Source organism: Danio rerio, chromosome 2, assembly GCF_049306965.1.
Source record: "Danio rerio strain Tuebingen ecotype United States chromosome 2, GRCz12tu, whole genome shotgun sequence".
Classification (NCBI taxonomy): domain Eukaryota; kingdom Metazoa; phylum Chordata; class Actinopteri; order Cypriniformes; family Danionidae; genus Danio; species Danio rerio.
In genome coordinates, this window is record NC_133177.1 from 55,259,176 (window position 1) to 55,273,104 (window position 13,929).

At 33.2% G+C, this 13,929-nt stretch overlaps 2 long non-coding RNA genes across 4 annotated transcripts in view; one reads left to right on the top strand and one right to left on the bottom strand.

Moving 5' to 3' along the window:
- Positions 1 to 13,929, top strand: part of LOC141378974 (uncharacterized) — an 87,752-nt gene that overhangs the window by 5,302 nt on the left and 68,521 nt on the right. The gene's annotated exons all lie outside the window — the stretch shown is intronic.
- On the bottom strand, positions 2,105 to 4,416 carry LOC141379264 (uncharacterized). Its single transcript, XR_012395778.1, has 6 exons — positions 4,371 to 4,416; positions 3,463 to 3,546; positions 3,069 to 3,330; positions 2,710 to 2,903; positions 2,488 to 2,640; positions 2,105 to 2,294 (listed from the first exon to the last, which is right to left on the bottom strand). It is a non-coding gene; the product is annotated as an uncharacterized lncRNA (long non-coding RNA).

The window sequence follows — 13,929 nt, forward strand, 5'->3', positions numbered from 1 at the left end:
TGAGAGAAGAAGAAAATACAAAAGGAAATTAGTACTAAGAAATTATATGTTATCCGAGCAAACACACATGGCTCTGTTTTTTTAAGTTCTGCTGACTGAACATTTCTTGTCTGAATGGTCTGAAACTACAGAAGTTAAATGAACCAAAAAAATACAACTGGAAATTAGTACTAATAAATAAAATGTTATCGGAGTAAACACACATGGCAAAAAAAGACATACATTTTACCAAAACATTCATTTTCTTGCGGTTCTTCACTAAAGTACAAAAACGAGGTAGTGTATCTGTAAAAAAAAAAAAAAAAAAAACACAAACACTAAGTCAAATTAATCACATGAAAAGGAAACAATTATATTAAATATATAACAATTACAGCACATCTCTGAGACTACCTAACACTATCAATTTTAATAACCTTAGAATATTCCATAAATTATTCACAACACCCTGCTGAAAAAACAGCGTAAGCTGGTAAGGTATGTTTTGATGCTGGTCTCAATGCTGGTTTTGCTTGTCTCAATGCTGGTCTTGCTGGTTTCAGTGCTGGTTTTGCTGGTCTAAGTGCTGCTCCTGACCAGCATTGAGACCAGCAAGACCAACATTGAAACCAGCATTAGGACCAGCATTGAGACCAGCAAAACCAACATTAAGACCAGCAAAACCAGCATTAAAACAAGCAAGACCAGCATACCAGCATCAAAACATATACCTTCCCAGCATATGCTGTTTTTTTTTTTTTTTTTTTTCAGCAGGGCAATTAGAGCAATCAATCTGAATTACTAGTTGCCTTGAGATATAAATCTTAGTATTTGTTGTAATTCATTTCAAAATCTATACTTGCATAATTACATGTTTTGTGCTAGTACCTTGGCTGGTCATGGATAAATATGATATTAAAACTGCCAGTAAAGGATCTTACTTTAGTAATAAGTGTTCCACTGTATACACCTTCAGTTCAAAATGAACGATTTATTACTATTATTTTGGTTTTGATTTGATTTTGTTTGCTTAATATAATAATAAGCAGTTGGAATATACGCGCTGTCACTTTAAGAGCCACCCTAGATAGTAAAATACACTTGGGCCAGTTCCAGCTAGATTCGCTGCCGCATCCGAGCCAGAATCGGCCCGTGAGTAATGTGCGCTGCAGCCCGGAGCTGGCGCAACTCAATATACCTTGATATAAAACCTTTTGGTATTATATTGGTACTTGATACATGGTATTACAACCATTTGCATTTATATACCAGCAAACGCAGGCTATAATGTAAAGGCAAAGTGTAGGCACTGCGTTCAACCTTTGAATAAAATGCAAACAGCATACATATCCAATAACAAAAATTATCAAACAAAGGACAAAATAAATAATAATAAACATTTATTGATTGCAATAAACAAATAATACTAAACTTGAATAAAATATTTTGTAGTGCACAAGTAATAATAAAACTACACAATAAAGACACACAGGAAGATTTAAAGACAAAATCTGAAATTGCACACATACACAGAAGTTTTTAAAACAACCCTGTTTTCCCAATAGACTTGAATTATAAATTGTACAAAACACATCTTAAAACAGCTTAATTTTATATAAACCTGAATATAGAAACCAATTTAAGATATAGCAAGAAACATCTTACAAATACCCATGACAATATGTAAAATATACAAGTCAAAATTGTAAAAAGAACTGCAGAATTCTTAAGAAACATTTTTAATAAATAAAACATAATACATTTAAATGAGTGAGATGATTATATATATATATATATATATATATATATATATATATATATATATATATATATATATATATATATATATATATATATATATATATATATATATATAATTTGACTTGTATATCTTTATATGTCTTGTGCAATTTTTTATTAATATTTTTATTATATTATGTTAATTAAAAATGTATTAAGATGCTTTTTCAGAATTTAGCATATTGTCATTTTATATATATATATATATATATATATATATATATATATATATATATATATATATATATATATATATATATATATATATATATATATATATATATATATATAAAAATTGCAAATAAAAGAAACAAATTACCCAAGTATCAGGGAACATCTTAATACACTTAAAATGTTGTTTAAAAAATAAATTATTGATGTAGACATTTGACACATTAGCTTTCTCTTCTTCCCTCCTTCCTCCAGCCCTGTCAGGAGCACGTTGTAGCCACCTTGTAATGCATTTTTCCACTTCTTTATCAGTGATGTGGTATGGACATTTCTCCTCACTACATCTGTGATTAAAAGATAAACAAACAATTAGTAGTGAAAAAGTACAAATGAAAAAAGAAAGATGCTTGCTCTCATATAAGTACAACCTAATGGGACTATATATAGATGTTTTGTTCGTTTGATTAATGATTCAAAGAAATACACAGATGGAACAGCCCCTAATTGTACTGAAATGTATATTTAAAACCAACTTACTGACTAGACAGTCGTAAGGGAGAGTGCATGAAAGGCCACATTTTGGTTTGCCCTGCTCCAGTTAATTTGTTCAGCCAAAAAGTGAGCCAAAAGCTTTCCCGGGACACACCAAACTGCTTAGTGGAAAACACCAATGATTCCAAAGTAGGCTACCTACGAAGCAAAAAAACATATAAATAAATAAATAAACATAAAACACTTAGAAATAAGCAAGAAACTTACCAGTTTCTTCATTTGTTCGGGCTGCTCGTTTAGTTGATTTTCAAGTTTTTCCAAATCAATTTGGACAAAGAAAGGTCAAATGTGTTTACATCTGGAATTTCATCACGTCTGTTTTGGTTTTGCTGATTTGTGAGAATCAGGCACAGTTGCTGCTTTATGACGTCACATGATTTTAAAACTTTTTTTCAGTCGTGCTAAAAAAGAAAAATAACAAATTAGTATAAATCAACCTGTTGCTTATTCTCATGCAACTTGTGTAAATACAACAGTGGGTTAGACACTGCTGATATTCTCTAGTTGATCTTTACTTTCTAGCTGCATTAAGCCATTACAAATTTAGTGATGTCTTGAATTCTTACAAAGACATGACGAGTTGCAATAAGTTGTCTTGATCTCCGACTGCACTTGAACAAGGACTGTAAATGTTCATAGGTGTACTGGAATGTACAGCATCTGTGCATCTTGATGGTGTTCTTAAGGATCCTGCCATAGTCAATGGTGGTGATGGTACTTGCGGTGCTGCATCAATTTCTGAAATCTTCATATCAGTTTTTTCTCCAGCCTCTTTGTTCCAAATAATTTTTCTTCATCACGTTCACTATAGTTGTGTCTTTAATGCCCCTTGATCAGATACATTTACAAAACAAAACATTATTTTAGTATAGTGCAGGACACTAGATCAATGACAATGGCAGTGTAATAGATCAATGACATAATGTTGACAGTATGTGTTTAAAATAATTGCAAACAAACCTGTTCTTTCTTTAGGTGTATGACGGGCAATCACCGTCCTCATCTGTCAGCAAGCCAAGCTGAGTCGAGCTTCCTCATGTGTGTCTATAATAAAACATCACATTGTTGTTAACCTCCCCTCAAAAAGTTAAAATCCTGAAATACTATCAAAGTTAATTAATGGCTATAATACCTATAGTGTAAATAATCAGCACACAGGATTTATTCAGAGATTCATGCAGAGAGACAGCCTTATGAATCTTAGACATAGATTTGTAAGATGGCCAAGCACATGCATTATTCTGTACCCATGAAGATTAACCTACCATTGTGGAAAATGTTTGATGATGATGATAGCCAATAACAATAAATCATTTCAGCTGTTTGTGAAGCAATTAGTAATGTAAAGTCTGAAAAGCTCAATCTATGTTGAAAATGTATCAGCAGTTTACAGCATGGACTTTAATCACCCAACTATAACATGCCTATTCACATGTTCATAAGAATGTGCTATTGGTCTCTGTGATGTGCTACAAAATGACCTCACTAACCTTTGTTAAACAAGAACAGTAAGACTTAACCAAAAAAATATTCATTTATACCCATTCATTTAAATCAGAAAGTATAACTGTCAATAACCAAAAAATAAAACCCATCAAAATCTGCTTTAAGAAATTTAGTTTTACATGCGCAAACTACAACTTGAACATAAGATATAATTGATTCACATAGGCTAACACATATAAATTAAAGCACATACTAATATATTTCTCTTAATAATAGAATGATAATTTAAAGAGAACAGTAAACGATCACTGATGCACTGCATAAACAAGTTAAACAATAACCTAACAATAACCTAACACTGTGAAAATGTTTTAAGCATTAAATTCGCAAAGTATACAGTATGCAAGCAGCAAAAACCTTACCTTTCTGACCGGAATCCACTGTTTTGAAACGCCAAACTTCTTTTTCTTCTTGTGATCATCATAGCGGTTGGCAACCAGCTTTTGGAACATTACCGCCACCGTCTGGATTGGAGTTTGGATGAGGAGTTGACTCACGCATGCGTTTCTTATGAAACCAAACTTCTGCTTAAAAAAACAGTCTGCATGGAAGCGTGCTATCTCGAAAATAAGCGCATTTTACACTGTTTTCCCTAGATGATATATATAATCCATTTATAAATAATATTGTTTTGTTTGCATCTAAACATTGCGACCATCCACACTAAATGTTTTTATTATTTTGTTGCTGTTGTACCATATATATTTTCTCAAATTATCATTAAACGTGGAGCTAACAAATTACTAGATAAAATAAGAATTTAATCGGTTGTCATCAGTTACACAAGCCGAGTCCTTATACGAGCCGAGACAGACTCGGGCCAGATAGGGTTAACAGGAATCTGGCCAGTGTTTACAGCTGCATCCCAAACGCATGTGCGCGATCGAGCTGCGGGCCACACTCCGCCCGTATAACACTCGTTGATGCCGAGTCGGAGCCGGAGGCGCCGAAGGGCAGCCGAGCTCGGGCCGATTACTTCCTGCTACCCGGGGCATGGATATGATTTACGGCAACACAAATATTCATTCACTCTTATCACATAACAAAGAGAGATTATGTGAATAATCACTAAGCGCCGCATCTGCACACATTTTTGCGCGTATATGATGAACATTTAGGAGGACAAATTTAGATGAAGTGTCTTAAACAAAGAACTACAATCTTTGCACACTTACTATTTAGATTGCTCTTCCACGGCTTGCCTCTTTCCCCACCGAAGTACAATGCTTTCAATTTCTCCCGCCTGAGACGTTGACGTTACGTAAGCGCAACCATCGTAACGAGGGCGTGGTTTAGCTCAAGACAGAATGATGCTATATCATCCTTTGAGAAACATATTTTTGAGTGCGTGGTTTATTTTTAAATATTGGAATATCAAAGTATGCCTTTCTTTTTTTAAAGGGTAATGAATAAACACGAGATGATAATGTGCGTGCAAGCTTATTTCTGCAAATGTGCACCAAATAAAGTTAAATTGCAAATGAAAAGTTTCAAATAAAGTTACTATAAGTATTGTAGTGTTTTTTGTTGTTTTTAATAACAATGTGAAGAATAACGATATTTATTATTGTATTAATAATAATAATAATAATAATAATAATAGCATTCTCACTCAGCATTTACTTTTTAATACAAACCATGAAAGGTTCTATACTCATTCATTCATTTTCTTGTTGGCTTAGTCCCTTTATTAATCTGGGGTCGCCACAGCGGAATGAACCGCCAACTTATCCAGCAGGTTTTTACGCAGCGGATGCCCTTCCAGCCCCAACCCATCTCTGGGAAAAGGTTCTATACTGCCATTGATAATTTTTTTAGAATATTTAACATGTTTGAAACCTTTTCAATCAACAAAAGGTTATGCTACTTGTATATTCATTGCATTAAAAAAGTCAGAGATTGACTTAACACAAAAAAACAAGTTGGCAGATGCTTTTTTGAATGAACTAGCAAAGTGTTGCTCACAAAACTCATCTTTTTAACTTAATGAATAAAATCTTTGTTTAAGTTGATTGAATGTGTTAAATGTAGTTGTACAGACTTTTTTACAGATTTTTGCTGAACCAACAAAAAAAATCAAGCAATTTCAACATTTGTCAAGTTGGATTTTTTACAGTGAATGTTTTCATCTACTTTGAGGGGATTTTAGAGTTTTAATTTGGTCATAACTTTTTCTGTGTTTCAGCTAGCAGAATGATTTTTAGTGACAAATCTTATTTTGACACATATTTTGGCAAAATGCTTTGAATTTTTCGAAAAACTCAACAATATACTCTGGACAAAATTTCTACCTTTTTGTTATGTTCGGAATGAAAAAACTTACTGAATTAAACTGCTGTAAAAATGCATCAATTAATATTTAATTAATTATATTAATATATTAATATATTTTTAATTAATAAAAAAAAAAAAAAAATATATATATATATATATATATATATATATATATATATATATATATATATATATATATATATATATATATATATATTTTTTTTTTTTTTTTGCATAAATTTGTTAATCAACCTTAGTCTAGAGCTGCACGATTCTGGCTAAAGTGAGAATCGCAATTTTTTTATTATAATTTTTTTTAACTAAAATAAAGATCACAATTTTCTTATGATTCTTTAGATGTAAAATAAAAGTTAATATAAGTGGACTATTATTATTGTTATTCTCAAACATGTGGTAAATCAGCAATAGGCTTTGTGTAGCTGTACTGTTGGTTAAAATGCTAAATTTTGCATAGACTTGGAATGGTGGACAGACTTTAGATTTATCCTGGTTATTAATGCTGATAATTCTGATGTTGAATTATTGTGTTTGAGATGTATTCTTACAATCTGTAATTTTCTGCTTAAAATCTGTCACTGACCTGATTTTCGTGAATACAGAAGACTCGGTGAGTATTTTTACATTTCGGCGGGTTTTGGATACCTTTTGGGCTGGAATCAGTCAGCTACATCTGGCAACACTGTGTGCGCTTTTCAGTTCACTTCCCGCGCGGCTCCCAAACGATCACTCTGTGCCACAAACTGAATGTTATTTACAACTTTATTACCTGGTATTTACAGCCTGTTCAGGTTCTGTTCACTAAAGTAAACTTCATTTAGAGGCGCACGCACGTTAGCCCTTCGTCCCTGTAGTAACATCTGACGGTCAGCTCAAGTCACGTGTGATTTTGCGGTCACAAATACATTACATGAAGACAGAAATTACATTTTTGAGGTGAATATATCTTATAAATACAGCATGCAACTCTTTCAACACCAGGGGATTAATTTTTACTGTTGATCATCAGTTGGCACCATTAACCCCTAAGATGCCTGTGCAAAAAAAAGCTTAGTTTCTGGATTTTACATGGAGTATAACAGCAAATTAAAGTGTGTGAGTCTGTAAGAGAGTGACTGCGCACTTATGATGTGTCTGAGAAAATCAAAATATGCATCTCAGTTCTCAAAACTACATGGAGTAAACAAAAACAAAGAATTAGCTGTGTTTATGCACTATCAAATGTGGTTATAATCGAAGTCAATAGGGCAAAAACAGCCACCAACAGTAGTTAGAAAAAATAAAAATCTAACAATGCATCAAAGACAATGTTGTTACTAATCGTTCACATGTCTAAGACTGTGATAAAAGGTAGAGATGGGGAGTCGATTCTTTGAAAGTCGAGTTTTTTTCAAACCCTCCTTAATGAAGCAGTTACATGCTACAGTTATAATGCTCATTCTTGAGAACGATGAACAACAAGGCGTCCGGCTTGAATGCGTGCTCAAATGTTTTAAGCTTTTGCTTTTGAATTTTGCAAACCTGAATACTATAGGCTATTATAAATAGTGAAGTTTGCTTTCACTTTCACATTCCTAAAAAGCACACCATTTTGCAATTTGGTTTTAAAAATGTGTTATAAATTAAATATTGCATATGTGTATGAATTTGGAGCGGATTAAAAGTACGATGTATTATTGGTTTCTACTATTTGCTCAAGTAAATTTTTTTATTTAACCTTATGCCTATTTCACAAATAAATAAATTAATTAATTAAACACTGATCATAATGAAAAAAGTAGCTTTTTAAAAGATTAATTTATGGAAAAAATCTGACAATACATGTGGTCGTGTATTTATAATCTTTTGACCCTGGACACACTTAATTTCACCTCTAATATTTAGTCTATTCTTCTTATTTATTTTGTCGAAAACTACAAAAAGTTAAGATACAATTTAAATTATTTAATTAATTATACCAAAAAATTTGTTTCAAAAAGAGGATTTTTTAAATTATACCATTGCTTTCAAAAACAGTTTCGACCCACTCCTTTTTGTCCGCTATATGCCATCCCAATAACATACCCTTATTTAATTACAATGAAGAAATTGCACAAAACAAACAGTGATATTTAAAAGTAAAGTAATAGGCTATTTAAAAGTACATTTACAAGAAAGAGAGAGCAATATGGTATTCTTTCAGGCACAGTCTATCACGCTGCTTTTAATAATTATTTTAGGTTTGTTATGAGTTAAGTTAAACATTTTGTGCAGATGATTTAATATTTAATTAAAAATCTAGCTATTTTGTTTATTGATCGGTTGGAGCATCTGTGTCCGTAAAAAATACATTAATTAACAACCGCAGACTTGGAGCGTGCGTGAACGTGCGCTACTACAGAATATTTTGTTTGCTTGTTACTCAGTATTAAAGTGTCCAAATATTAAGAAGATATTTAGGCTGTTTTATGACTTTTTTAAACATTGTTTGGGCTCAATTGGGGTGTTTTTATATTTAAACTAGACAATTAAAATATGCTGTAAAAAAGTATGGGCTGATAACTATTTTATTTTGACTGCAGATGATTTAAGCTGCTGATTTTGTCTGACCAGAGGAGAACTGCATAAAGCGTGATATGATACAGCATGTTCAGACCTAAATGGAAATCGATTCCACTGACAACAAAATTAGGAGTCAAGAATTAGTGTTTACTTAAAAACCATCATTTTGTGTGTTTTTTTTTCTCCAAATCAGTGACATCATTTGTGAACTTGGCAATTAAAAAGTTAAAATCCTGTAATTTTCTAAACAATTTAGTAGTTTTGATCAGGATTGAGGTTGATTAACAGATTTATGCAAAAAAGATTGAAATAAATATTAATCAGATGCGTTTTTACTGCAGTTTAATTCAGTGGATGTTTTCATCCTGAACATAACTAAAGGATAGTAAATTTGAACAGTGCACAAGGGTTAAAACACATTCAAGTTCTAGAATTTTGTGGTAAATTTATAGTTAAACTTTGCAATTACTCTACAATGATGTGTGTTTTTAATGCCTACTCAACCATAATCCTGATTCGACATTGCAAAGCTGAAACAATATATTGTGCAGCCCTAATGATATGCAAAATAATATTATTTTGTGATTATGTCTGACTGACTGTACTTTTTTCCTCATACGTATATATGAATAGTCAAGATTAAACAATGACTAAAAGAAAAAATGGAATGAATTAAAAGAGCAGCAGCAGCCCACCCTCAAAAAAAAAAAAGCCTGTTTCAGGAAAAGTCTTTTTTTTTTTAGTTCAGTGGAAATAAGCATAGCTCTCCTGCGGGTCAGGATTTCTACAAACCTTTCTAAGCCATTGCTGCACCAACAGATGGACGGCGTTAATTGCATTTTTCCATTTTTTTTCTGTGCCGGATTATTATGATCATATTATGATTTTTTGTTTGTTTCTCGGAAGATGGTGCTGTACATATTTGGTTTTGTATTTCACGAATTGGAATCACATTTCCACTGTAGCGTTTCGTGATGTCATCACATTAAGTCATTCATGCATTTTACTTTGAAGGATTAGTTCAGTCTAAATCAAAATGACTGAACTGACAAAACGGTTGCTTTCTATTCTGTATGCATACATTTGTAGTATAATAATATCATATTTAAATATGTGCATGTTTTTAGTATGCATGCAAAATATATCTCTAAATAATTCATAAAAATAGCAAGAGACCATTTGTGCATGCAATGATTTACTTTTATTTTTAAACATTTTATGTGCATGAGATCAGAGGTCACAAATGTGCCTTTAGATTTTGCGTTTTTCAGAGCCTTTTGTCTCCGTGTCTTTCAACAAACACCAAGCGGACGCTGTTTTTGAGTTTTTAAGACTATTATCTTTTCTAATGGCTCAGGGGTTTAATCAGGCTTTACAGAGTTATATGAATGTATTTCAGGAAGTGACATCATAAAAGTCTCGAAGCTTATATCGGCCTTCAACCTCAACATATGTCAACCTTAACATATATATCCATAAAGGTTTTTTTTAACTTTTTTTCGTCAAGAAAATTTAAATAAAAAAGGTAACTATTTTCTTGAACTAAAATAATTTTAAGCTTTCAATATTTGTTATTTTATTTTAGGTATTTTTTTTATATACCTAGCATTCATGTGTTTCCTAACAGTCATGTGGATGTTTCCCAGTACTGGGTTGCAGCTGGAAGGGTATCTGCTATGTAAAACATAGGCTGGATAAGTTGGCGGTACATCCCGCTGTGGCAACCCCTGATAAATAAGATACTAAGCCGAAGGAAAATTAATGAAATAAGTAAATAGGTCACACTTTACAATAGGGTTCATTAATTAATGTTAATTAATGCATTTACTAACATGAACAAACAATGAACAAAACATTTACTACAGTATTTGTTCATGTTAGTTAACGTTAGTTAATGAAAATACAGTAGTTCATTGTTAGTTCATGTTAACTCATGGTGCATTAACTAATGTTAACAAGCATGGACTTGAATGTTAATAATGCATTAGTAAATGTTTAATAATAATTAATAAATGCAAAAATCAAGGTCTTAGTCTGTATCACCCAGGCAGGTGTGTTGAGGCAAGTTGGAGCTAAACACTGCAGGGTCACCGGCCCTCCAGGACCAGGATTGGTGACCCCTGCTTTAAACTTTCATTAATGTGTAAATCCGGCATGTACAGAAGTTCTCAGAAGATAACATTACCCTACATTATTATTACTTAGTGCGTATTTTAAAAGGTGTAGGTTATACAGTGTGTTGTTAATTGCAGAGCTCCTCTATTAAAAAAGAAAAAGAAAAAAAAATGCAAGTTCTAAAAGAGAAAAAGCCTCAGCCTGGTAAAAAAAAGTAACTCAAAAGTAACAAAACATATACTTGCCATAAGAAGTAACTAAGTAATGCAACTAGTTACTTTTTAGAAGAGTAACTCAATATTGTAATGCAATACTTTCTAAAGTAACTTTCCCCAATATTATATTATATTATATTATATTATATTATATTATATTATATTATATTATATTATATTATATTATATTATATTATATTATATTATATTATATGTATAAATTTTTACTCATCTTATTAATGATTAAAGAAATCTTATGAATATACATGTAGGCCCAATCCCAATTCTATATTGTACCCCTACCCCTTCCTTGGTTGTAAGGGCCAAGGGGAAGGGCTTCAAAATTTACCCCTTTAAGAATTGGGACAGCACTACAGCACCTACACACGTCATCATATGTCACCGCGATCTCTTGCTTCATATGAGATCAGACAATCACCACTGCTGTAGTTATTCCAGTTTTTCTATCTTTTGGTATTTATCTTCAGGAAATCACTGAAGGCATATATTGTGTTATAACGATCTAATGTGGCTATAAGATCGTAATAGTGCACATTTACACCGTGACCATATTCATCAATGTAAACACACAAAAACAACATTAACATTATAGCAGTTACTGTAAAAAGCTCATTCCCAACCACTACACATTACTGACAGGGTATTCGAGTGTCATTGAGGGTCAATGTTGTGGGACTGCTGTACAGGACTTCTGATTATGGATTATATATTGCGAATTTTACCGGTTTTTATTTTAGCTTTTTTTTAAAGCATAATGATAAAACACAAGCGCGGTTATGAATATATTAAAACATGTGCTTGTTTATTGTAAAAATTTGTAATAATGACAAAAAAAAGAATAATTTGTGGATCTCCTTACTTCTGGGTGCAGCTGTTGCTTGTGTATTTTGGAAATTTTCTTACCCCTTGGTTTCGAGTGTGGTCCTGAAAAATCTTCATTCAAAGGGGTATTCACCTCTTCCCCTTAGCCCTACGCTTTCAAGCTGAAGAGAATTGGGACACCCCTACCCCTTGGCGTGAACGCGCAAAACGAGGGGTAGGGGTAAGGGGAAGGGTAGAATTGGGTTTGGGGCTTAGTAAACTTAGGGTGCTTTCACATCTGTAGTTCACTTCATTTGGTCCGGACCAAGGGTAATAAATGACACATTGTTGCATCTCCTGCCGTCTTAGGGTCATTTTTACACCACACTGCTGGCTTTGGTCCGAATCAGTTGAAACGAACCATAATGCAGTCATCTGACAAAATCCACATCTCTCATTGGCCAGATGTTGTTGAACATTTTTCCTAAACTGCTTATTGATTGGTGGGAATTCACGTGCGGGAAAATGCCAGTGAAATCCCGCAGGTAAACAAAACCTTTTACTCTGGAGGGACGACTGCACTGGCTGATTGCATCCCTGCTTTAGACAAACTATACATTACGAAAATGAAGTGGGCCGCGGCTGGAAAACAATGTTTAATGCATCGCTCGTCACTTCAGGAGGAGGCGTGAATTAATTTAGCTAAACTGCGACATGGTCATCTTGCGGAAATATTACCAACGATCCATCAGGTAATGTTTTCCCCTCTCTCTCTCTTTCTCTGTTGGTACAGCGCTGTCAACAAATATTTTCCTCCATATCCCATAATGCACAGCGCATCGGCCTACGGCAGCTGAATTCGTCCAAAACGCACAGTACTTTTTGCGGTTGGACCTGTTTTAGTACGAATCATATTCTCACCACAAACGAACCGCTCCAGGGTTCGTTTGAAAGCGTACCGAGACCACCTCTTCAAGCAGGTCTCGGTACGCTAATTTGGTCCGCTTTTGGTGCGCACTCGAGTACGATTGCTGCATTCTCACTTGCCCAAACGAACCGCACCAAAAGAAGAAACGAACTCTAGTGCGATTCAATCGAACTAAATAAGGCAGGTGTGAAAGCACCCTTAAATGTGCATAAATGACCAGTTATCCCATTTCCTACAGGTTTGAATTTATTTGTATTTGCTCCAATTATTTATTAGTCTATTTTAATAACCTAATGGGCTATATGCAAGGTAACTTTTACTTTTCAATGAGCCAGTGGCATGCCATTATAAACTCACCACATTTAAGACAAAACTGCTAACACTCCCGTTTTTCCCTGGAGTCTCCCATATTTTACTCCCATCTCCCATCAAAATTTCTGTAATTTATTGCCAACCTGATTTTACCAAGTAGGACATGTTCTTGGATTAACATTTATGTTGATCCTGGAACAACATTCCAATCAGACAATCAGAATTAAGGGACCGTTTATGAAAAGTTTAGGCTTATGGTTAGATTTATGCACTTTTACATGAGTGTTATTCAGCTATTATTACCCTCTGATTTTAGGAGTAATGTTTGGTTTAGGGGTAGGGAATAGATATGGATTACATTTTCCAACAAAAATAATGTTCCAGGATCCACATGGATATTAATCCAGGATCGCATTGTACTTTCCAAAATCATTACATGCGTAATTTATAGCCCAATGCAGTTACAAAAATTATTATTTTTTGTCTATGTTTGTCAAGAACTTGATATCACTTCACACAATTGATGCAATATTCCAATTTCAAGGCATTTTTACCTCAAAACATGCATTACAACCCAGTCTCCTGGATTTTCTAAGATAAATGTTGGCGGGTATGGTTTAAGACCTGAATAGTTTCAAATCAATGATCTCCACTGCTTGTTTGATATACGATAAGTGTGTCTCAGACCAGACAAGA